Genomic DNA, 26,201 nt, shown 5'->3' with positions numbered 1-26,201 from the left:
CCTAGTACTGGTAAATGCCTAATACAGTCGGCAGACCCTAAGAACTCTGCAGGACTAAACTCAAAGTCTTCCAAATTATCCATATGTGGTAGGAGAGAAAGGTATTTCCAAAAATAAATACTATAACCCCACTGAGGAGCGTTCCAAAGTCCCAACTACTGTGTATCACCTGAGCGCAAATCCTGTCACGGTCGCCCAGATTGTTACGACCTTATTTACGGCCGTAATTTCAAGGGTTCTTGTCTTTACTCAGAATTTGCGGTCAGTAAAAATGCAACACAGCAATATAGGAACAAAAGAACAAACACCTCAACAAAAGTTACAATATTTATTTCCACAAAAAAAAAGGTAATGGTTGGCAAAAATAATAATCAAAATGAATATATAAAACAAGGGAAAACCAACCTTAAGATCTTTAAAAGATCACCTAAAACTAAATTAAACCCTAAACCAAGAAATAGGAAATAATAAATATGAAACTTCAGGCAGGTACCTTCCAAATAACTGGCCAGACAAAACTAACCTAAGAAAATAAGTAAGGCAGAAGGAAGCAAGAGAAAATAAGAGGGGAAACTTAAAATTATTTCTACCTAATACATACAAACTAACTTAAGTTAATAAACAATACATTACAAAAAATAACCTTACAAATTGATTGAAAGGAATAATCACGAAAGGCTTAGTGAATCATCTTCTCAGGTCATACAAGATCCAGAAGACCGTACTGCAAACAAGGGCGTGCAAATCTACAGGTACCCAGCGATCCACGATCGTCTTAATAGTTATAAAAACATCTCATACCTGTAGAAAGCCGCCCTACTTGTCTCCACGAGTTCCAAGAACTCACTGACGCTGATGCAGAGGTCAACCGGGTCAAGCTGCAATGCCTGCAGGTAACCCAAAATACCACGGGAACACCGAGGGTGGTAGCCTCCGAGAATCCGGGACGTCAACGGATCTCGCACGCCACAAACTGCACCGTTCACAGTAGATACGGGCCAACTCGTTCGGAATCCTTCCGACGAACGAGGGAAGGGGCGTGGCTGATGAATGCCGTGGGTGACAAACACCAGCGACCACACACAAGGCAGCGAAGGATTATAGAAGCCGTGATCCAAATCTCCAAATCTCCGTACAAAACTGCAGAAGTGACCAAAGATTAAGTGGCAAAGCGTCAGGCTGTGAGGAGGAACTCGAACTAACTCTGTCACGAATCACCACCCTTACGATCAAGCCTTCCACTCGAGTCAACACCGCTCATAGGAGAGAAAAACAACGATCGTTAATACGGCACTTCAATGGTTCAGTTATACCGGGGGAGAAGGCGGTAAACAAAGCAAAACTGCGAAGTCATATGACTCCCTTACAGAGTTCATCGAACTAATAAACGATACTAACTTGTTAAAAAAAAAACTTAACCTAAAATAAGATCAAAAGGTTGGACAACTAGTAACAAATTATAATTAACAAATTATTAATTTACTTTAATAGGGATGTTTCCTAGTTACTACACTACTACGTGTAGTAATAAACGAGTAATAACTAGATAATATTCCAAATATCAAGATAGACACTGTATTCTAAATGTTATCAGTCCAGGAACTTAATTGCCAGGCTACTGAATCAAACTTGTTTGTAGCGATTCAAAACTAATCCTAAAATTTTAGTATTCCTTAAAATCTTTAGGGTTTGCTGAGGTTACATTGCTAGGATGATATTGGCCAAAGATACTGGAACTACATAAAAAAAATGGGTCTCCTATTGTCCAACGAAATCTGATAAAATTTTCGAAGCAGTGAGTAAGCTTCCATTTATAACTACATGGCAACTACACGTCCTACTGTCGCGGGGAGATTTTTCCCTCAACATGACATTACGATATACGAGAATAATAATACTAGGTACTACTATACATATGCACTGTTGTCAGTCTTCTTGCCTGGAGACAAGGGTCGGAGAATGGTACTGTCATAGTTAACACGGTGGGTACGAAGACTAATGACCTTTACGCTGCCTGGGAATTAGGGTACGCCTGTCCTACCTGCTATTACATGATATTCCTTGTGTGTATGGGTCTTATTACTGATGAAGCCAGATGATGTCTTCCCACTGGGAGGCATTTGAAGTGCTGATTTCCATTTTAGGGGTATTGAAGAAAATTCCTGGTATCAGCTTGTTTCTTTATTACTCATTACATCATGCCAAATTTCTCCCAGGCCTAGTCTCCTGGACTTGGTTAATTTACCTAGTCTTCAGAACTCCTGGACTAGATCCCTGGAAATATTAATTTTATTTAATTTTTGATTTCCAGAAATCAATACAAGTGAGTAGTTTAAAAAAAAAATTACTCTTTATATTGAGAGACCTCAAAAAAAAAAAAATCAACTACACACTATGGGAATTGCTTTTCCTTCATAATAGGATAAGTATTAAACGTGGAGCAGCACTGGAATCAATTAATCTACAGTAAGGTGTAAATCATTTGATACCCTACTCCACACAGTACTAAATGTTTGTACACAAATATGTCAATGGGTAAGGCTACCTGAAAGATTTCTGAGAAAAACAAACTAAAATGAGGTAAAATTAGGCTACGGTGCCTTTTAACAGGATATAGCCTAGCCTAGGCATCTTCAGAAATCGTTAAGGATAGCCTATGCAATGTTTACATGGCTGAATTTTGACTATGTTACAATAGGCCACAAAGTTAGGTTAGTTTAATGAGGGTACAGGCTAGGTCCTATGTAATTATGTTTTCCATGAATTTATATACATATATAGCCTAACTATACTTACCAAAAATAGTCATAATTCCTCATTCAAACAGGATTAGTCTTGGGTAGGCCCTCTTAAATTACTGTATAGCCTAGTCTAAGATCATGATCGGTAGTGGAAATTTCCATGAGAGAGGTAGGGGTAACCCCAAGATGCCCTGTAGGAATGATGGCCTCTTTGTGGTACCCTTTGGCACTGGTATTTGCAAAAACTTTAAACAAACAAAACACATAACTACTTTCTTTAACGTTTTACAACCCTGTCAAACGCCAAGTTACAACTCAAACTAACACAGCAAAATCTCATGACAACTAATGAACGTGAAGTATCTTTCACGACAATGAAAAATTTCCATGTTAAGGCGTTGTAATCATGTTCGATTGGTCATGTAACTTTGCACTTGAATCCTCATCTGCTACTGTTCTTTCATGATAGTGATCTGTTCCAACTAATGAACTAACGGTAATAGTAAGACTTTAAAAGCTTACCTTGCAGGGATAGATAATCATCTGTATTAATAATTTGGTAAAATAGCAAAAATGAAAGGGTGGACCGGTTGATGTCCTCACACCTTTGAGCATTCGTGATCCTTACATGTGTTGCTAGTGTTACCAAATTGCAGACGAAAGATTCAGGACTGCGCTCCCAAGCTCAAAGTGAAGGACAAACAAAACAAGGGACTGGCCACACTGCCACGCACTCGACATTTACAACAAAAACGAAAACAGTTCACAGCTCCAATCACTCTTACAACAGTAGTGTGAAGATATTAGAGGAGGATGATGAATCAATTCCTAAATAAATCACTGATAATTACAGGAATATTTTTTCCCATTACACCGCTAGCTCGTGTTCCTGATGTAGCCCAGGACCCTCAGACCTACAATTTAGTAACGCATTTGGTGTTTCATTGAGCCTAAGTCATAGTAATCAATGCTAAGTAAATAAAAAAAATTAATATACAAGCTCAGTCCAATGGAAGCTCACATCATAAAATGAAAATTTAAAAATCTAGACTGAAATAGCTTCTTATTTACCTTGCTGGAGAAGTGGTTACTCGTCCCAAGCCAAACATCACCTCCATTTTGCAGACACATTTGACGTGAATTTTCGCTCTAAAAACGTTCACACTTTTAACAGATTTACCTTCGACACTCATTAATAATATATATCGCAGAATACTGTCTTCACACGAAGGAGAACAGACACTGCGACCAAAAAATGAAAGTTGAGGAACGCCCATAGTATTACCTTCATCGGAACTTCCTCTTGAATAACAATTTAGCTATGCCGCGTTAAAGGGAGTATCGTACCCATATATCAAAAGTTACCGGTGTTCATTAAAAGGTATCTTCTTATTGAACAGTAAGTGGAACAAAAGACAGTTATGTTCGTAGCATATAAAAGGGAAATCAGTTACCATTTTTCGCAACTAATTTCAAAGGACTAGTCCATTTCTGTTTACTGTACAGCAATATATGATATCCTGCAACTCAGACTCGTTCCCCGAATTGCTGTTCTATTACATCCTACGTAGTCCTTGGGTCAATTTAGGGACGACAACGAAATTAGTTATAACTGTTAAGTTGAAAGGTGCTCATATACCCTAAGACATAAGGAGAAGAAACACTTTGGGGAATAAGTATATTTAGGAGGTTAGTAAGTTCGCCACTATCACTAAGTGGCAACTGTTAGAGCGAGGACAGTGTCTTTCTCAAGGCGGACCTGAGGTCCAGACTTCGTTTAGCCCCACATGTTGGCCTAACAAAATTCCAAAGCATATTACCAACTCACTCACTAAAAGTGCTGTTAAGATAACTTAGACAAATGGTAGAGACAACATTAGTATTTTGTTGAAGGCCACGAATCTTGGCTTACCAACTGATTCTCTATTCGTTGCATATTTTGTTATTTAAGCCTTTTTTAAATTTATACCAGCACTTCATTTCAAATACATTAAGTTTACTGTTTATGGTAGTATTTACTGACTCCAAGTAATTCTTGTGTTAATAAAGTAAACTTTCGTTTCAACTAGTGAAATTTTTGCATGAAAAAGGCTTAGACAATTATTTTAGGCTTCTCTTGTACCATGTGATTCTAAGTAAATAAAAATTGTGAATTTACGGCAGCCCTTAAGGAATCATCTTTTTCGAGTAATGTTGTCACGACTAATATAAGCACAATAAATATCCAGGCCAACCTTTTTTTACTCCAGCTGCTTACATATTAACACGTCAACCGTCCAGAGAAGAACAAGCTGTTCGAGACCAAGGGACCGAAAACGCCACGATAGAGTAAAATGTTGTGCTAAATGCCATTAGTCCCGTAGGGGCTTAGCGCTATCAGTGGACGTCATGTGGTGCACTGTAAGCAATACTTAAGGTTCTTTGCAGCGTGCCTTCGGCCTCTACCTGCAACCACTTTCGTTCCTTTTACTGTACCTCCTTCCATATTATCCTTCTTCATTCTTATTTTCCACCCTCTCCTAACATATGATTCATAGTGCAACTGTAAGGTTTTCTTCCTGTTACACCTTTCAAACCTTTTACTTTCAGTTTCCATTTCAGCGCTGAATGACCTCATAGGTCCCAGTGCTTGGCCTTTGGCCTAAATTTTATATTCAACTCAACTCAACTAAATGCTATTAGAGTTACAAGTATCCAGCCACGTTTAGACTAATATAAGTGAGTTTTATTTTTTCACCTCGAGATAATATACATGAATGGTACCCTTATAACTTCAGAACTCTCTCTCTCTCTCTCTCTCTCTCTCTCTCTCTCTCTCACACACACACACACACACACAAACGCACACGGGAGGCTATATTACGACCATGGACCCAAATACTGGAGTAGAGTATAGTTTTGTTTCATTTTATTATAGCTTATACTCTTCTATGGGTTCTGGCCGCTGCTACTGGTACTACCATTGATCCTTCCCTCCGCGGTTTCTATCCTTGGGTTCTACCCGTCAAGGCTCAACTACATTCAGTGAGTTATATCTACCCACCACCGTACTCAACTTATGAAGGGGTTCTATCCCAAATATTGAGTTCGATCGAGGCTCTCTCTCGGTAGCCATGGTTCGATACGTAGTGGGTTTACCTGTTATTTTTTCATGGTGAGGAGAGGGAGGTTGTGTGAAAAGGAGCACTTGTGCGCGCACGCATTACAATTTTTATTATTCCATTTGTATTTTAAATAATTTCACGTGAAGACTATTATATGAAAGTAGATGGAAAATCTACAACCAAGTTCCAACAAAGCTTCTCTTCAACCTTGATACCTATATGCCATTTGAATTTCCCTCTTAGCTACGAAGACATATGGCAGTATATATAATAAAAAAAATAGTACCATAAAGTTAAAAACTGAACAGCATGCTACTAGAATTGCTTAACGTTATTTAACAACTAAAAAAATTCCAAAAGTGACGAAATACCCGGGAATATGGAAAACAACAGAATAAAACCGGTTTTCGTGGAGGTCTGCCGAATTGCGCCCTCCAATTAACCCGCCTCCGATTCAACCAGCAATTATCAGTAGCGGATGTCCATGTGATTCTGCTTACTGATGGCTTAGATGAGATGCAACATGGCAATCTGCAAAGCAACATTCTCGAATTCTTCCTCCCAATTTGGGTACCGCGCGACGACAAACAACAAAACAATTTTCTTTTTTTCTTTTAGTACGATTACGTTTCAGGGGCGCCAAATTTGCTAATTCCCTCGCTCTCTTTCTCTAGTGTGTTACAATGGTACCAGATCGGCTCACAAACGAAGGACCTTTCTTCGCTCCCCCGACCGCGCTAAGAAAGGAATGCATACATACATACACACAACAACAACAACAACAACAACAACAAAGCTATTAGATGATATGATTCTCCCTAAATGATTCGTCCTTTTTTTTTTGGCAGTGTCGAATAAGCATTTTTTCATGATTTTTTTTTTTTTTTTTTCCACCATACATTCAGGATGTATGGTAAGAGAGGCATACATGATACTTTAAGTCTAGCCCTTGATCTCGTCCACGGATTTGCAACGACCTCCATGGGGTCCTTGCAAATCCTTGTTCGGTCTGGGGATTTGCAGTAATCCTTCTCTCTCGTAGTCCTTGAACTGTGATGCCCTGTTTGTCCTTCTGACCAGATCCAATAGGCCTAGCTTTTTCTGGGTTATTTTGTTGTTGGTTTTATCTAAGTGGATGATAGTTTTGTTATTCCGCTCTTGTTGGTAGCGAGTTTGTGTCTCTAAGATTACTCTTAATTGTTTTGTTTACACTAATTGCTCTCTTCGAAATTCATCCAGTGGTTTTCACCCCAGCAATACACAGTTAGTATATCATTTATGTCCTTTATGTTTACTGTTCTTGTCATCCGTTTTACTCTTATCCAGATTTATCCCAGTCTCCCCTGCGCGGAAGAGGACACAGCCCCTTCTAGGAATATTATAAATTGCCTGGGCCTTTTTCTTCTTTTTCTTTGCTTCTCTTGCTCCACATTTTCTTCCTAACTGTGTTGTTCAAGTGAAAGGTAAACTCATGTTTATCATGATTTTATTTTTTACTGGTTTCTTTTTCTTTTCTGCCATATGGTAGTTTAATTATAGCTTTACTCTCTTCATTCCATTTCTTTTTTTCCAAGCTAACATAGAAAATTACCTTTGCTTTATTTATTCTTTCTTCTACGCCCCATTTTGGATATGAGAGGCACATGAAGCTAACTTCTATGTGTTTAATTTCTTCCTCTATATATTTTGGATGGTGTTTTTGAAAGGTCTCAAAAATAAGCCTACTAGCACACCTTTTCAAAAGCGCTGATTTGAAAACTGTGCAAAACCTAAGTTTAAAAAAAATGTGCTAAATAAAGATGGCGTCACATTGCTTGCTCCAACGGCATTTAATTCTATGTGTTGGATTAATACGACTCAAAAGGATATCACAACTGCTGTGACTGTTGTTAAGGCAACGCAAATATATATACTACAGACAGTGGTAAAGGAGCTCTCAACTCGAGGGGCGAGTGTTTGTGTTTAGTTAAGAAAGCATCAGTTCCTGGCATAATTTTACGTTTTGATCGGGTGACTTGGCAATTATTGATCGGGTAAGTGACTTGGCCGTTGAGACTAGCGATAAGAAAAAAACAAAAGAAGCCTGAAATAGCCTAAGCCAGGCGTAAGATCATTGACTGCTCGAGACGTAGGTATATTACCATTTTAGCTTGCTATTAAGCTCAGTATCGTTCCAATTTTATCCAAGTGACTTTTTCACGGTGAACGGTATTGAATAATTTCATCCAAACAATGTACCGGTGCCTTAAAAAATTGTAGGTCAGCCTGAGCTGCGTTGAAATGAGGGTGGAGGCTTAGTCTTTGCAACAGCGCCATCTGGGACGGCTGTTAACAGAGCTCTGATCCAGATGGAAGACATCATCCACACAAAGCTACAGGCAGGAAGAGTTTGAAACTGCGACGAGGTGGTGATATAACGAACATGTCTAGATTACTAGCCCAGTGTGCCACGTAAGGAAGCGGTATCTAGGCAAGGATATGAAAAGATGGAATATGCAACAAAGACTCAGAAAAATACTAGACTGGGAACGAATGAAACTTAAAAGACTTTTCAGTAAAATCTATCAGGCGACTATTTCTCTCTCTCTCTCTCTCTCTCTCTCTCTCTCTCTCTCTCTCTCTCTCTCTCTCTCTCTCTCATATTGGGACACTTTGATAGACAAGCTAAACAAGTCAAAAACACTATTGCATTGAAACTCTAAACACTATTGCCTGATCTAAATTGAGTCACATTCTCTCTCTCTCTCTCCTCTCTCTCTCTCTCTCTCTCATACTGCCACTCCCGATGAAGACGATTATGTCACTGATGAGATTATTACATTGAAAGCCAATCTAACTCTCCTTATCTCTCTCTCTCTCATACCGTCAGACCGCCGCCCCCCCCCCACCCTCCCCCCGCCCCAAGGAACCCCATCAGAAGTGTCATGAAGCCCATGACCCAGTGAAAGGGCTTGACGTGGAGAACTGTTACATCGACACAACAGCTGACGTGGGCCAAACTCGATACTATCTCAAAATATTCGATATTTTTATGGTAACATTGTTTCGTTTAAGTACCTTACGACCTGACGTTTTTTGTTGTTGTTGTTGTTTTGTTCTGTTCGTATAGTCTCAATACTGCTCCTACTAGTAACTAAACCCGTTTACAATTATTATAATGACGTCAATAATAGGAACTACAATTGCAATGATACCATTTGAAACGATTTTAAAAATAATAATGAAGGAAACGATGATAAAAAGTAAAACGAGATTGAAAAAAACTTGGTTGCTGCTGAATCTTATATGGAATATAAATTATGATAAATGTTGTTGCAATATACAAGTACATAACAAAACGAGTTCGCATAAGGGCCTCATACTTTTTTAACACCAACCATGCAATAACGTCTTATTCATATTTTACACTAATTTCCTTAAGAGAGGGAGGTTTTACAGATGACACGTCAAATCACTATTATCTGATTTTATTACTGAAAATACTCTCAGCGGATACAGTTTATTAAATGCTCATGACTGAAATATAGAAAAAGAGCAAAGATATTACACATACACATATGCGTATATATATATATATATATATATATATATATATATATATATATATATATATATATATATATATATAATATATATATATATACATACATAACACACACACACACCACACACACACCATATATATATATATATATATATATATATATATATATAATATATATATATATGTATGTATATATATATATATATATAGATATATATATATATATATATATATATCATCGTCAGTCTTTGAGATCACGCATTCTGAACACAAATCTAAAGCATTAAATATCATATTCCCCTTGGCTTAGAGACAATGGCTTGGCTACTCATTTCTGTATACATGCACCATACCCAGCCACAAGCACACACTACTATATATATATATTATATATGTATATATAGTATATATATATATATATATATATATCCATATATATAAATTATATATATATATATATGTATATATATATATATATATAATATATATATATTTATATATATATATATCTATATATATATATATATATATATATATAGTTACATTAAAAGAGTTGTTTACGATTAGTTTATTCGAGGAAACTTATCCTATTTCCGAAAATACTTGTCTTGAAAGCTACCGTAGATATGACTCCAAGCTTGAAAATATACTGTTCAGTATTAACAGTCAAGAGCAGTTTAGCCTAAAAAAAAAAAAAAAGCTAAATGTTGAGTAAATGGAATTAATTAGATGGTTAGGTGTATTAAACTCCGTCTAAATATGTCAAAACACTTTAATGAAATCATTCTCTGTTCGCAGAGCGGGAAACTTACTTTTAAATGAGTTGGAAACGTTCTCATCCATTATGAAGTTGGTTAAGTTAAGTTTGTGACATGAAAAGGGACAATAGAGCGAGCACCACGGATAGGCCTATGCTTAGTTTTCACTGAAAGACTTCGAAGATTAACTGTACTTATTTAAGGGTGAGTAGGGGGTTTTACTGCAAACAAGGCAATTTTATTTATTCATTTATTATTTCATTCAGTCTATTAATGGAGCCGGAAAGGCAATACACCATCGTACATTACAAACTATATGCCTGGAAGCCCAAACTTGACTGCAATACCAATTAGTGTTTTGTTTAAAAGATTTTTTTCTCCATATTTATCCCGATACCTAGGTATTGACGTATTTACACAGTCTGATTTAAAGGATAGTATCTCTCTCTCTCTCTCTCTCTCTCTCTCTCTCGTCCTCATCTCTCTCCTCTCCCTCCTCTCTCTCTCTCTGTGTGTGTGTGTGTGTGGTGTGTGTGTGTGTTTCCATCCTACTAGCTGGCCCAAAAGCAAAGGGGAAAAACTGTAAGAGCAATATGTTTAGACCTATACGAAGGTTTCTATCTCACTCGTAACCACTTTCAATATAAATGTCCATCATGCATCATTACTATCAAATGTTGCTTTGTTTAGATACAAGGCAGTCTCTCTCTCTCTCTCTCTCTCTCTCTCTCATCATATTTATTTCATTCTCTCGTGCTTAACCTTATCTTCTGCTATCTCCTTCCATCTCTATGATATGCTCTATTCTAGTATTTATTTCCTGAAACCTGAAATCTATTTACTGGACGTACTCTTCTTTCTTGCAGGCATATCTGGCCAGTCACATAGTACTGACTAGTCTCGGCGTATCACATGACGCACGAAATCGGACACACCAACGATCGGTAGGTTGCTAGGGTACGATAATGAAACCTTCGGACTCTCTGGAACTGACTATAATGATACCAAAGACTGCAAGACGATTAACCCGACTCTGCTATTAAGAATATTTAACGTCAGCAGGAAATATGAAAATGAATAGTTATTTTCTCGTGAGTTGGAAACTTATTCATTTTCCCGATATTCAGTTTTCAGAATTTCGATTTAATAATCGAGGAGCCTGTCTGTCTAGCTGTAATCAATTACCCATATTGTGATTGCTCTGTGGATTTATCACGATTCATGTTTGTTTTTATCAACGTTGGCCATTAGTAGAAGAATTCATTTTGATAGCACCTCCTAAACTGAGAAAAAAAATGCAAGAAAATATTTTCCAGAGGAATCAAGATAAAGAATATACAGTCTGAAGTAATCAAAGGAAATTGGCTTCATTCAAGGTCAATCAAAATGTCAAAACAATCACATGACAATGACTTCATCACTGATGTTGTTATTGAAGGTCAGGTAAGACATGAGTGATCTTAATTCTGACTTGTGGCCTTAACATCAATCAAAGTTACCTTTTGTTAATGCCATAAACGAATAAACCGTATGGGATATTTACGGTATATGACAGAGTTCCACATCTTTCTGACATCTGAATATGTACACACACGCACACACACAGATATATATATATATATATATATATATATATATATATATATATATATATATATATATATATACTTTCATATAATATATATATATATATATATATATATATATATAGTATCTATAAATCGATAACTTTCTTTCTGAAATATAAAGGCAGTATGAGTAAGTTCGTAGAGAAGGAGGAAAGCCAGACTACTTTCCAAAATAAAGATTGAAATTATTAAGGGACACCATCGAGTAAGGCGGAAATATATCCAACTGTACACAATAAGGCTTTTTCATTAAGTTTTTCAGTCATTCACTGATTCCTTTATTTGCGAACGTTCTGCACTTATCCACTGATTTTATTCACTTGTTCGCCAATTTTAATGGAATTTAGAGTTTAGGCCTAAGGCTAAGCACTGGGACCTATGAGCTCATTCAGCGCTGGAAAGGAAATTGAGAGTAGGTAGGTTTTGAAAGTGAAACAGAAGGAAAACCCTCTATGAAAATAGATCTTTATTTGGAGAGGGTGGAGAGCAAGATGGAAGAAATATAATATGAAAGGAGTTACAGTAAAAGGAGTGAAAGGCGTTGCAGCCAGTTTAGGGGCCAGAAGAGACGCTGCAAAGAACCTTTAGTAATGCCTACGTGCATCGCGTGAGGTGTACTAACGGCCATATCCTCCTACGGATACCCAATTTCAATGAATAGTTCACTTCCCTCATAACTCTAAGAGAGTTATCTCATTCACTTAACAAATAATGTTTTCACTTATTCACTCAACTTTTGCACTTATTCAATGCATCTTTGGGCAATGCTGAAGCAACTTCTATATCACTGTTGAAAAGATATAACAAAATTTAGTCACAGCATCTTAATCACATCATCATCTAAAGGCCGCCACTAACTGCTGTAGTGGCCTTCCTGATAGCATAAAAAAAAAGAAAAGAAAAGTAAATAATGCGCCGAAGAAACAATCTAGTTTTCTGTACAGCAGATTCAGCGTTTCATGAAGGCCACCGAAAATAGATCTACGTTTCGGTGGCTTCGGTATACTGCTGTATGAGCCACGGCCCATGAAACATTAACCAAAGCCAGGTGGTGGTCTGTCCTATATAGTTTCCGGAAGCACAATTATGGCTAACTTTAACCTTTAACTAGATAAAACTACTCAGGCTAGACAGCTGCAATCTGGCATGTTTGATGATTGGAGGGTGGATATTCAACATAGCATTTTGCAGCCCTCTAGCCTCAGTAGTTTTGAAGATCTAAGGGCGGACAGAAAAAAATGCGGACGGACAGACAAAGCAGGGAGGAAACAATAGTTTTTCTTTTTACGAAAAAGAAAAAAATTCATAAATGTCAACTACGACATCGACGTTGAAAGAGTGGCTTGGTAAAATTCGCTAAATGTTTTAAATGTGCCCCCAAGGACTTTCATAATGTTTATTTAATATTTTATGAATGAAGGAAGAGTTCCATTGCAAGACAATTGGGTTGATCAAATGAGTAGTTCATTTCAAAGTTGACATATATAGTACGCCTAATATTGTTTCTCTCTTTCATTTAAAGAATAATACTTATCTTTTTTTATTTAAATAATGACTTTCTTATGATGTACTACGAGTGAACATCCATAGTATAATACTGTTCGTTTTATTTGTGTGTTGATTAATCTAATTTCATTTCAAAACTAGGTGACATGGGGATGTGAATAATGAATAAACATACAGTCTAACATTGTTTTATTTTTTTATCAGAAAGTAGAACATTATTTTTGTTCTCATCTTAAAAGTGAATTAATATATATGGTACAAACTCATGAATAGACGTATTATAGGTCTATTCTTGTTTTATATTATTTTCTCCTAATAATATTTATTCTCATTTTAAAAACTGTCGTATTATAACTCCCTAATTCTTTAGGTGTAGGTCTCGCATCTTTTCCGTATCTGAGACGGACAAGCTTGCCAACAGTGATCCACATCTTACACATTCCACAATATTTGACTCTACATACTTCTTTTGTGTGCCCTGATTTATTACAATTGTAGCAACGCAACTGCTGTTGCCTTTGATCGATCGACCCTCTATTATATTCCACTTCTGCACACAAACAAGGAGAAGGAAATTCTGTATCTCTTTGCACCATATTTCTCGGACCTAACCTAGGGGCATGGCATAAAAAAAAAAGCCAGGTGCAATACTACTATAAATCTCGGGAATTTGCTTCTCGTAGGACATTATCGCAAAGCATTCCTTGTGTGAATCACTGTAGATGACATTATTAAAAGTCCTTTGCAGCAGTCCTTCATCCAACAGGTGAGTGCATTCTGAGTTTTACTTATCATAAGCCCCCTTCCATCTCTATCTACCTGGCTGTCCAACTTCTTTGACTTCACCTTCCTCCAAATTTCGCTTTCTAATAATAAAAAAAATTTCTTAGGAGGAGTCCTATATCAAAAACAAAAGTTCTCAGGAGGAGTCCTATTACATCTCCAAAAAATGACCCCCAGTTGGCACGGTTAATACACTGATAATAGATAAAATAACGTATACTGCAAAAATCTACCAATTTTTTTATCGTAGTTACTACAATGATATTAGCGGCATGGCTCATTTCTTACATGATTAATTCTTTTTGTACATTCGTTTACAATGTTATCGTACAATGTTATAATTTCCATTAGTATAGATGAAATATATATTGCCATCAGAATACGTATTAGAGCTACTCAAATACTACATTTCTTGATAAACACTAGATAATACTTCCAAAATATTGTCAGACAATTATATATATATATATATATATATATATATATATATAATATATATATATATATAATATATATATATATATATATGCATATATCATATATGATATATATAATATATATATATATATAATGCTTGTGTATACTACTTATAAATGCTTGTGTATATACATCTACATACATACACACACGCCTATACTTGAAAATGATCTGGTAACAAAAAAATTGTATGTAAAAACAAAAAATTACAAAAAAATTACTCTTTCTTTCCTGGTATTTTGTTAAATTGAGAATATTGTTATATTACTTTTATTTTGTATAAATCATGTATACATGTACATATTTGTATGTGTATACACACACAAAACACACACACACACACACACACATATATATATATATATATATATATATATATATATATATATATATATATGTATATATATATATATATATATATATATATATATATATATACAATTTTGTTTGATTATATGTATTAGATATTATATATATATATATATATATATATATACTAGATATGTATATATCATATATATATATTTATATATATATTATATATATATATCTATATACATATATTATATAATTTCTTATATATAATATATATATAGTAATATATATATATACATATATATAATATATATATATCTTATTATCTATAGTATTTTATATAGATAATATATTATATATATATAACATATATATATATCCATATATTATATATATTATATATATAATATATTATCTTATATATGTATATACTATATATCTACATCATATTCTTTTATATATATATATCTGATATATATATATATATATCTCTCTATTATATGATCTAGTTATTAATATATGTATTTGTATACATCCATAATATATATATATATATATATATATATATATATATATATATATATATATATATATGTATATATTATATACACACACACACACACACCCTCCTTTTTTGGTAAATGATTCCTTACTAAATGATAAGTTATTACATGACATGTCCTTACGTATGCTCTGCAACATCCTTGACAGATTCAATATCCTTTTTTACCCGGAAACCTTCATGTTATGATTTTCCTAAAACGGAATATGTTCTAGGAATAAAATAAAAATAAGATAAAAAAAGGGTCGACTTTTTTCTGTGATTCTGTTACATATGTAAATATGTATAATATACATAAATAAGTTTATATTAGATATGTATGTATGTATGTATATGCATAGTATATAATATTTTCTACAAAATGAAAGTAGTGTAGAAACGTTCTCAATTTAACAGAATACATGGAAAGAAAGCAGGTCATATTTTAAACTGTATTCTACATACAATAACTTTTTTTTTTTATCCCTGGGACATTTTTCAGTTTTAGGCGTATAATATGAAGGCATTCAGGTGAAAAAAAATATAGTCTGACGAGGGTTTCACAGAGCATAGGGATATTCCATAGTGTAACTAGCCATACAGTATGGAGCCATTTACCATAAAAAGAGAAATGATATTCCTATAGCTTCGTAAGACGCGAATAATCCATGTGTAAGTTATGGAGTTCTAAATGACTTGGGGCTGAGGATCTCAACGTTGGCCCAAGGTGATATTTTGGGTGTTGCACAAGACGTTCATAATATCTAGTAGTAATAATATATATATATATATATTATATATATATATATATATAATATATATACATTACATAAAGAGGGATTTGTTATGATTTAATTAAATAATATTGATGTGATATGCTGTGACATTTCTTAGAATGTGGAGGACTCACCATTTAACTTCCCTGGAGACAGAGTGGTCCGAGTGACAAGCCTTGGGAATGCTAACGCATCCTTCTTTGGGTGGTGTGATCAAAATTGCTGTCTTAGCAAATCAGTGCCTCGTCCTGTCGCTATGAGCGCAGAGTTGCCTTTGAAACTGGATTCAAGCAGTTCATGGGCGTGAACAGTGTGGACAATGGGTGTGAGTTTGTGCGTACGTGCGAGCCTCTTTCTACATAATGAGATGTAGTATTACCATGAAGGGAGACCATACAGAGAGGCGGCAGAGCCAAGATGGCTTCTGCAAAGTGTTTGTTGATAAGTGATAATGCATACTGTGTTGCATGGGCGATTCTGGACAAGGGGAATTGTTCTGGAGAAATGGGAGCTGACTTAATTACTATGGTGTACTGTATTATGACTTGCTCTGTTTTATGACTAAGATAATATTGATTATTGGAGTAGAAATATGGAGTGGGGTTATTTGAGTTTAACATTTCATTTAATCATTCTGATTAAGAACCTGAGTTAATTTAGTTAAGTTAACTACTTTGCTTTTAAATAAATGCATATTTTTGGTACGTTCCGTGTCTGATTTTGATGACCTTAGATAATGAGAGAGGAGAGAGAGAGGAGAGAGAGAGAGAGAGAGAGAGAGAGAGAGAGAGAGAGATGTGTTACCAATTGCCTTTGGACGCTCTTGATCCATCGCTACCTTTTAAAATATGATAACGAGACTTTATCATCTCGTTATATATATATATATATATATATATATATATATATATATATATATATATATATATATATACATATATATATATATATATATATATATATATATATATATATATATATATATACATACATATATAATGAAATGACAGTCTACAGGTTGTAAATCTTCTGAAAGAAATATACTTCAATCCTAAATGTTTATTGTCTATGTTTTATTCATCGTTATTCAGATAAGAAATGGTCCACAACATTTCTTCTTTCATTGGCCTGGTGGTCCAAGACCTGACACGAGTTCAAAACCACTGGATCAGAATGGAATGGAAGATAGAGTTTAGAGGCCAAAGCCCAGCACTGGGACTTATGAGGTTATTCAGCGCTGGAAAGGAAATTGAGAGTAGGTAGGTTGAGAGGTGAAACAGAAGGAAAACCTAAAATCAGTTGCACTTTGAAGTAATTGTTAGGAGAAGGTGCATAGTAAATGGGAGATAATATAAATGGAGAATAGTAAAAGGAATGAAAGGTGTTGCAGCTAGGGGCCGAAGAGACGCTGCAAAGAACGAAAGATCGGAACTAAAACAGCGAAGGAGGATTGCAACCAGTAAAAACAGAGAGGAGAGAGGAGAGAGGAGAGAGAGGAGAGAGAGCGAGAGAGAGAGAGAGAGATGACGAACATCTTATGCTGCAAACACGTCCATTTTTCCGTCACAACATCAAAACTTCTGGAGTTCCTTATTGCATTCGTCATGAGTCACTTCTCCAAATGAGTCCTTCATGGAGCAAGCAAGGCACGTCTTCGAATGCCTATCTTTCTTTTGAGGAATATTTGCGACTGATTTTGGGAAGAAAAAGGCATAACTGAAACTGATATATCTGATTTCCTTTTAAATGAAAGTAAATTTTTTACCATTTTTGTTGAATGTAAAAAAAAACAACTTCAGACTAAACGAGGACAAAGTGGAAGTAAAGGCAACAAAAATTAAAAGCTTTAAACTTGGATTCGCCTTTAAAACTGGAAATGTTAAAAAATCCCTTCCATTCGTACATCTTCATCATGGCTTTGTCTGTTCGAAGAGCTTCAAAACCGTCACAAAACAAATGCGTTCTATTTCATTTCGTTATTCATTTCTTCATCATCCGATTAGTAATTGGATCATTTATAACCTTATCCTTCCATAATTATGAAACATCCCGCTTATATTTGGATGGATTCTCCTTTGATTTCCGCCTCGGCAGGATTGAGTCTACAGATACTCACTAAACACCAGTCTCGAGAGGCATTAAAGAATCCCCCTCTCTCTCTCTCTCTCTCTCTCTCTCTCTCTCTCTCTCTCTCTCTCGGACACACCTCCTAATGATATGATTGACCATTCACCTTCAAATTTTGGACTTTCTATTTCAGTTTCTTATTTCTCTATTTTCTATGAAACTTTTTTTTTAATACAAGTCCTACTGCCAGGGTTTTGTAATGCAAAGGTACTTATCACCCAAGTTTTTATTGACTATTAACATTCACCACTGAAACCACAAACAATGCTTAACGCCTTGACCTTGAGGGAATCACTTCTCTAAACTTACTAAGAATCAGTTTATGGAATCAGAATGTTCCATAATGAGTATAAAGAAAAACGGTCAACACAGACTATTGAATGAATAAAATACATTTGAAAAATGTAAGGGAATTACTATTTACCAGCCTAGTAAAACGCCTTGATTTTCGCAACAATTATTGCAAATTTCCCTAAGGTATTTTTTGCACATGGCCTTTTAATTTTATTCAGCCTTAAAGCGAAACAGAATTTAAAGTTGTTATTCAATTAGGCCATGAATATGAATGCCTATATGCAAAGGTAAAAAGAATATTCAGCAAGGCATTATGTATCAGATTTAAGTGGGTATATCAAAAAGGGCGACAATGGTATTAACTAGGTTTTAACGACTCTCACATAAATTCATATGAGGAAAGAAGGAAACTGCAGCCTTATGTCCTTTGGTCTGTGTCCGCCGAGAGAATTGGCAAATCCCTCTCCATTTTGTTTTTGTGATCCGATTTCCCGTGGCGGTTTTCGTTGTGGGTTTTCTCCCCACCAGACTCGTAAATCGACCAGAGCAATGGCGACAAAGCTTCTAATTCTATTGCACATTCTCTCTCTCTCTCTCTCTCTCTCTCACACACACACACACACACGCACACGCACACAGTAACTTTATTTGTACTGCACACTTCCTCTTAACAGGCCTCTTTTTATTTTACGCTCACGGACATTTTTTTTTACTTTTTCAGATGTTTATCTTATAGCGGTTTCTTTCTTTCCCCCGGACACTGGAAATAATCCAACTAAGCTCATAACGATTCGGGACTTTATTTGCTCTTTTCTTTAGCTTTACGTTGGCATCCAGATGAATTGAATTGAATTTAGAATTTAAGTCAAAGGCCAAGCACTGGGACCTATGAGGTTATTTAGCGCTGAAACAGAAATTGGTAGTAAAAAGGTCTGAAAGGTGTAATAACAGAAGGAAAACCTCGTAGTTGCGCTATCAATCAATTGTTAGGAGAGGGTGGAAAGTACGATGGAAGAAAGAGAATATGAAAGGAGGTACAGTAAAAGGAAAGAAAGGGGTTGCAGCTAGGGGCCAAAGGGACGCTGTAAAGACCCTTACGCAATGCCTACAGTGCACAGCTTGGGGTGCACTGACAGCACTAACCCCCTAAGGGGGACATCCAGATGAACACTCAATTCAGTAGATTCGTGTTCGATTTGCCCTAGCTAAATCAGTGCTCGACATTATTTGATTAAATGACTGCTTGAACTTCATTGACCAGATGAGCAGTTGACCTTCATTTGCTGGATGGGTGCTTGACCAACATCAAATTACTATTTGAAGTTCACATATGATATTAGTGTCCGTCCATCTATAGTTGCATTAGAGGTCGTTATTAGTCCCATTAGCGCTTGACCAATATTATCAGATGTGTTTGACCTTATTCAAAGAGACAAGCGCTTTACTTTCATCGCTTAGATTAGTGGTCGTCCTTCATTTTCTAAATTTCGTAGAGTTACAACTAAGAGGAATAGTGTGGAGACATAAAACTTGTCAGCAGAATGACTGATTTACTTGTGACAGCTGAACCACTCAAAAACATTCCGAGTGGAATAGACCCAAAACTCCTGTTCTGCTTTGATTCTGTGTAGCATTTTTTTGTTTTGCCGGCCCGGAAAAATTTAACACATTGCATCAACATATCAAATGTGGACAGATAAAAGAAATAAACTTGCTTCCATCCTGCATGTCTACACCAAGGCTTCCCAATACCAAGAGAAGGCTGAAATTTGAATGATGGTCCACCGAACCCCAGCGAACAACAATCTCAGTTTAAAAAATTAAGGGAAAAGAAATCGTGAATAATGAGGTGTACTGGTCTGCCTGATTAGTCTTTTTTTCTGTATTGGAAGGAAATATTACGAAAACATCAAGCCATGCATGAGAGGAATAATGAAAACGGGGTTTTCTTTCATACATAAATAACAAAGAAATGACTCAACTCTTTGTCAGTGACAGCTGTTGCATTTGTTGTTAATGGCATAGTTGATAAATAATTAAATGAAAGTCTTGAGTTAATATTAGAGCCTGAAAAAGGGAAAACACGTCGGAAGAGACACCAAACTGCATGGTGTCATAGCAGTAGGTGTTATCGACGCAGCAAAATAAACATCTGTTAAGAGTAAACACATAATACTCCAGGACAAAAATTCTCACACCTACATAAACAATACCCTCTTTATCTTCATTCTCTGTCTAACCTTCTTTAACCCTTTCATACTTTTAGGCTTTTTGAAGATTGCTGGGCCTTGACCCAGGCTGACAACGTACACATCTCTTGAAAAAGGGCCACAGATAGGGCCTGAAAGTACTCGAGTGTTGAGTAAAATAAAATATAAATACTTATAAGTAAACACGTTATACACCGTAATTTTGTGGGTTTCTTTTTCAATCTTCAGAAGAAAACTGAAAGAAGTTTTTGTTTGGTTTAGACTTTTTCTTACTATCCTTCCTCGCATGACCGTCATCACCTACGTGTATATATATATATATATATATATATATATATATATATATATATATATATATATATCTATTATATATATAGTACACGTAGGTGATGGCGGTGCACTACGCTGCGCTGGAACACGGCCCTGCCCATCGTGGTTACCCTACCCTCTCGATCCCCTACTTCCCCGCCCCCATCCGGGGCAGGTAAACATGTTTGTAGGAGGAAATATTCCTCAAATGAAAGATAGACATTCGAAGACATGCCTCGCTTGCTCCATGAAGGACCCATTTGGAGAAGTGACTCATGACGAATGCAATAAGGAACTCCAAAAGTTCTGATGTTGTGTGGGAAAAATGGGTGTGTTTGACAGCATAAGATGTTGCAGGGTGTCAGATTCTCTCTCTCTCTCTCTCTCTCTGCCTTTCATATGACATTTTGTTTTGGTGCGAGTCGACGCGTGGAGGAAGATATTAAGGTGGTTTAACATCCTGTGTCGCAGGCCATTCTTTGCTGCTCCTAATTTTTTTTTTTCTTTCTTTCTCTGTAATTTTCCCTCGCCAAATAAGCAAAAATCAGTTAAGATTTCACATTGGGTTTTTTATCTAAATATTAAGGCAAGATTATTCGTTGGTCATGGAAGTTTTAGAAGTACTGCTAAATGTAAGGGAAATATTTTATGTTAGTAACACACGCCACTTCATACTCACTTCAGGAAGGAGCGATTCGTTATCATTACTCCCCATAGTGGGTTAGTGTTGTCAGTGCACCTCACGTAGTTCACTGTAGGCATTACTTAAGGTCTTTGCAGCGTCCCTCTGTTCCCTAGCTGCAACCCATTACGTACCTTTTACTGTATCTCCATTCATATTTTTTTTCTTCCATCTTACTTTCCACCGTCTCCTAAGAATTTTTTCATAGTGCAACAACGAGCTTTTCCTTCTGTTACACCTTTAAAACCCTCTTTACTCTCAGTTTCTTTTTCAGCGCTGAATGACCTCATAGGTCCCATCGCTTGGTCATGGCCATAATTTTATATTCCAGTCCATAAACATTACTACCATGTACACGACAGCATCTTAATTCATCACAAAATAATATAGTCTACGTAAATGTTACCTTGGCACCCAACCGTCATCAAATGCAAATCCTGTTGAAGCACCTTCCGTTAGAAGAACTCCCTAAGGAGTTCTGACCCGCTTTCATATCAAGTCTTGTAATCAATAATTCTCAGATTGTAGAATTCAGTAACGAATATTTCCTGCCCATTGTCAATCTTTGGAAATCTACCAATTCTTCCTTTTACCCAGACTCTTACAATACTCCTATCACTTTCTTCTCATCCTTGCTTACAACAAGACTTGGGTCCAAAGGGAGCATTAGGGAAGCTTGGAAAATTCTCTCTCTCTCTCTCTCTCTCTCTCTCGGCTCTCTCTCTCTCTCTCTCTCTCTCTCTCTCTCTCTCTCTCTCTCTCTAAATTAGTTTTCTAAATAAAAATGAAAGTCATTATAATAGTAGGAATCATTCTTAAAAAAGGTTGCAATTTAATTTTGATAAAGATTAATTCCCTCAAAAGTAAACATCTTATGAGCTGTGAGTTCTCTGTAATGGTGTAAATCTTTTCTAGTGAATGCAATTAATTCTGAGCTTCAGGAAACCATTGCTTATAAAAGTAGGTCTCTCACGACAAATCCGACATCCTCCAAGACAGAAAATCCCCGTCGTGTCCAGAATGTAACAAAGAACTTCATGATGTCTGACGTTACCAGGCTGAAGTCATCGTGCTTATAATTCTCTCTCTCTCTCTCTCTCTCTCTCTCTCTCTCTCTCTCTCTCTCTCTCTCAGTTTTTCCTGGTTGCAATCCTCCTTAGCTGTTTTTAGTTCCGACCTCTCGACGATGAAATCAGATGGTTCTCGCAATTTATTACTGAGAATTCTTTGAGGTTTGAAATAAATTTATGGCCTTTAACTCTGCCTGTACTCTTAAGTGATTGTACGTCACTTTACGAATTTGACTTACTTTTTTCTTTTTTGCTACTTACTTTAGCCAATGACAGTCAGAATCACTGAATTTATTCTTAATTTGCAAAACAATCTTTAAGCCATTTTTAAGTAGCAGTTTTCTGTAGCGACTCCTCCACTTCCTTCTCTTTGTACTACAAAAGTTTATAGCCATAATTGGTGTGATTGCAGTCTGTGGAAATCAGTCAATCAGTTTGATTCTCTTTATTTAGAGCAAATTCTAGTGAGACGTGATAAGTAACGCTCATTCTAGGCCAGGCCAGAAAAAAAGTAAGAGAGAAAAAATAGAAGCAGAGAGAGAATTCCCAAACTGCCAACCTTGCTAGCAGAAGGAAGTAAAACTATGGAGCCATGCAGTCCGTTGAAGAATGTTACCCAAATCTTTGGTCCAGTGGCCCCGCATGGGAGTAGTGCCGTCATTGCACCCCACGGGGTGCACATTTAGGCATTAATAAAGGTTATTTGCAGCATCCCCTCGGCTCCACCCCCTTTCATTCCTTTTACTATACCTCCATTTATATTATCTTTCTTCCATCTTACTATCCACCCTCTCCTGACAATTATTTCAAGGTGCAACTGCGAGGTTTTCCTCTTGTTTCACCTTTCAAACCTACCTACTCTCAATTTCCTTTCCAGCGCTGAATTACCTCATAGATCCCAGTTATGGGCCTTTGGCTTAAACTCTATCTTCCATTCCATTCTGGTCCAGTGGTTCTCAACTCGTGTCAGGTCATGGACCACCAGGCCAATGAAAGAAGAAGTATTGTGGACCATTTCTTTTCTGAATAACGATTAGAAAAGTATAGACAATAAACATTTAGGATTGAAGTATATTTCCTTCAGAGGAATTACAACCCGTAGAGTGTCATTAGTCTTTATTATTATTACAAGAATAATAAACATTGTTCTTAATGCAATTCGATAAATTTCATTATAGATATATATATATAATATATATATATATATATATATATATATATATATATATATATATATATATATAGATATATATATATATATATATATATATATATATATATATATATATATATATATATAAATAAAGGTTTTTTTGCCACGAAGGAAAAAATGAAAAAACGAGTTGGCCGAGTACTTTCGGTCCTATTCGGACCTTTTACTGAGGCATACTGATTTTACAAAGAACACCATAGTCAAAAGAAGGCTTAATATACAAACTGACACTACCAAATTAGCCATAAGGGCGATTTTTCACTCTACAGAGAGGAGGAGGAGTCATAGGCTAGCCACACCTTGAAGGATACCCGCGGTAAACAAGTGATTCTTCCAGAAAAACAGTACATTTTGAAAACAACACGTGAGCATATACAATTTAATATCATCATTTGTGTAAAAATTGATGATATTAAATTGTATATGCTCCCGTGTTGTTTCAAAATGTACTGTTTTTCTGGAAGAATCACTTGTTTACCGCGGGTATCCTTCAGGGTGTGGCTAGCCTATGACTCCTCCTCCTCTCTGTAGAGTGAAAATCGCCCTTATGGCTAATTTGGTAGTGTCAGTTTGTATATTAAGCCTTCTTTTGACTATGGTGTTCTTTGTAAAATCAGTATGCCTCAGTGAAAGGGTCCGAATAGGACCGAAAGTACTCGTGCCAACTCGTTTTTTCATTTTTTTCCTTCGTGGCAAAAAAAAAAACTTTATTTATACATAGCATCACGTTTTATATACTTCGTGATCAAGTTCATTCTATATATATATATATAATTATCTATATATTATATATAGTATGAATTATATATATATATAATAATATATATATATAGATATAGTTATATATATATTATATATATATATATAATTTTAAATATATATAATAATGATTATATATATATATATATATATATATATATAGATATATATCGTATATATACTTATAATATATATAATAATATATATAATATATATATATATATATATATATATATGTGTGTGTGTGTGTGTGTGTATATATATATATATATATATATATATATATATATATATATATATATATATATATATATATATATATTAATACTAAATATTATGAACGTCCTGTGCAATACCCAAAATATCACCTTGTGCCAACGGTTGAGATCCTCAGCCCCAAGTCGTTTAGAACTCCATAACTTACACATGGATTATTCGCGTACGAAAGAAATATATATTTTTTATCCCTTGTAGAATTTCTTTCCATGTTTGGCACCCATGCTTTTATTTTTGTAGACATGATAAATTGTAAGAAATCTTGGTGTCTCAAAAAATTGTTTGTTTCCCTTTTTAGTGCATTTTAATAAACTTTTTTAAGAATGTTCTTTTATATTTTGTTATTTTATACTCTTCTGTTTTGACAGAAATTGTAATTGATTTATGATTGTAGCTGACGAAATTGATATCCTGTTTAGCCAAAGAAGGTATGAAAAATCCGTATAGTTATTTACCGAGTTAAGGAAGTTGAGAAAAATCCGAAGTTTCATACCAAAACCTATGATCACTGGGAGGGGTGGGGATTGATTTAGGGTCACATGAGGTCACTGCTGACTTACTGATCATAGAAGGTTGTATTGTCACTGGGATCGTGTAACCATAAATTTCAACTATATCGGACGAAGGGAACAGGTCGAAAATTGAGTTATAAGATTTGTCCAAGACAAACAAACAAACAGACAAAAAAAGCAAGCTAAATAAAAGAGTATAAAAAATGCGATTACTACCCACACGTATTTTATCACTATCCGCCATGTACCTTTCTTGTCTTTGAAGCAACATGAATGGTCTGTATTTAACACCGATTGTAAATAGTAGTCAGACCTTTTTTCGATGAGAGACAATCTAAATTTGGAAAATAATGAGGATGGCTGCATATAAACTAAAGTCTGTTTCCAGGTATAAACGATTTATTCATATTGGCAGAAAGAATCACAAACGCTCACACACATCATATAGATATATATATATATATATATATATATATATATATATACATATATATATATATATATATATATATATATATATATATATATATATATATATATATGTGTGTGTGTGTGTGTGTGTGTGTGTGTGTATAC

Source organism: Macrobrachium nipponense, chromosome 4 (assembly GCF_015104395.2).
Source record: "Macrobrachium nipponense isolate FS-2020 chromosome 4, ASM1510439v2, whole genome shotgun sequence".
Lineage (NCBI taxonomy): Eukaryota > Metazoa > Arthropoda > Malacostraca > Decapoda > Palaemonidae > Macrobrachium > Macrobrachium nipponense.
The sequence above is the reverse complement of the archived record's forward strand: the minus strand, read 5'-3'. Positions refer to the sequence as shown.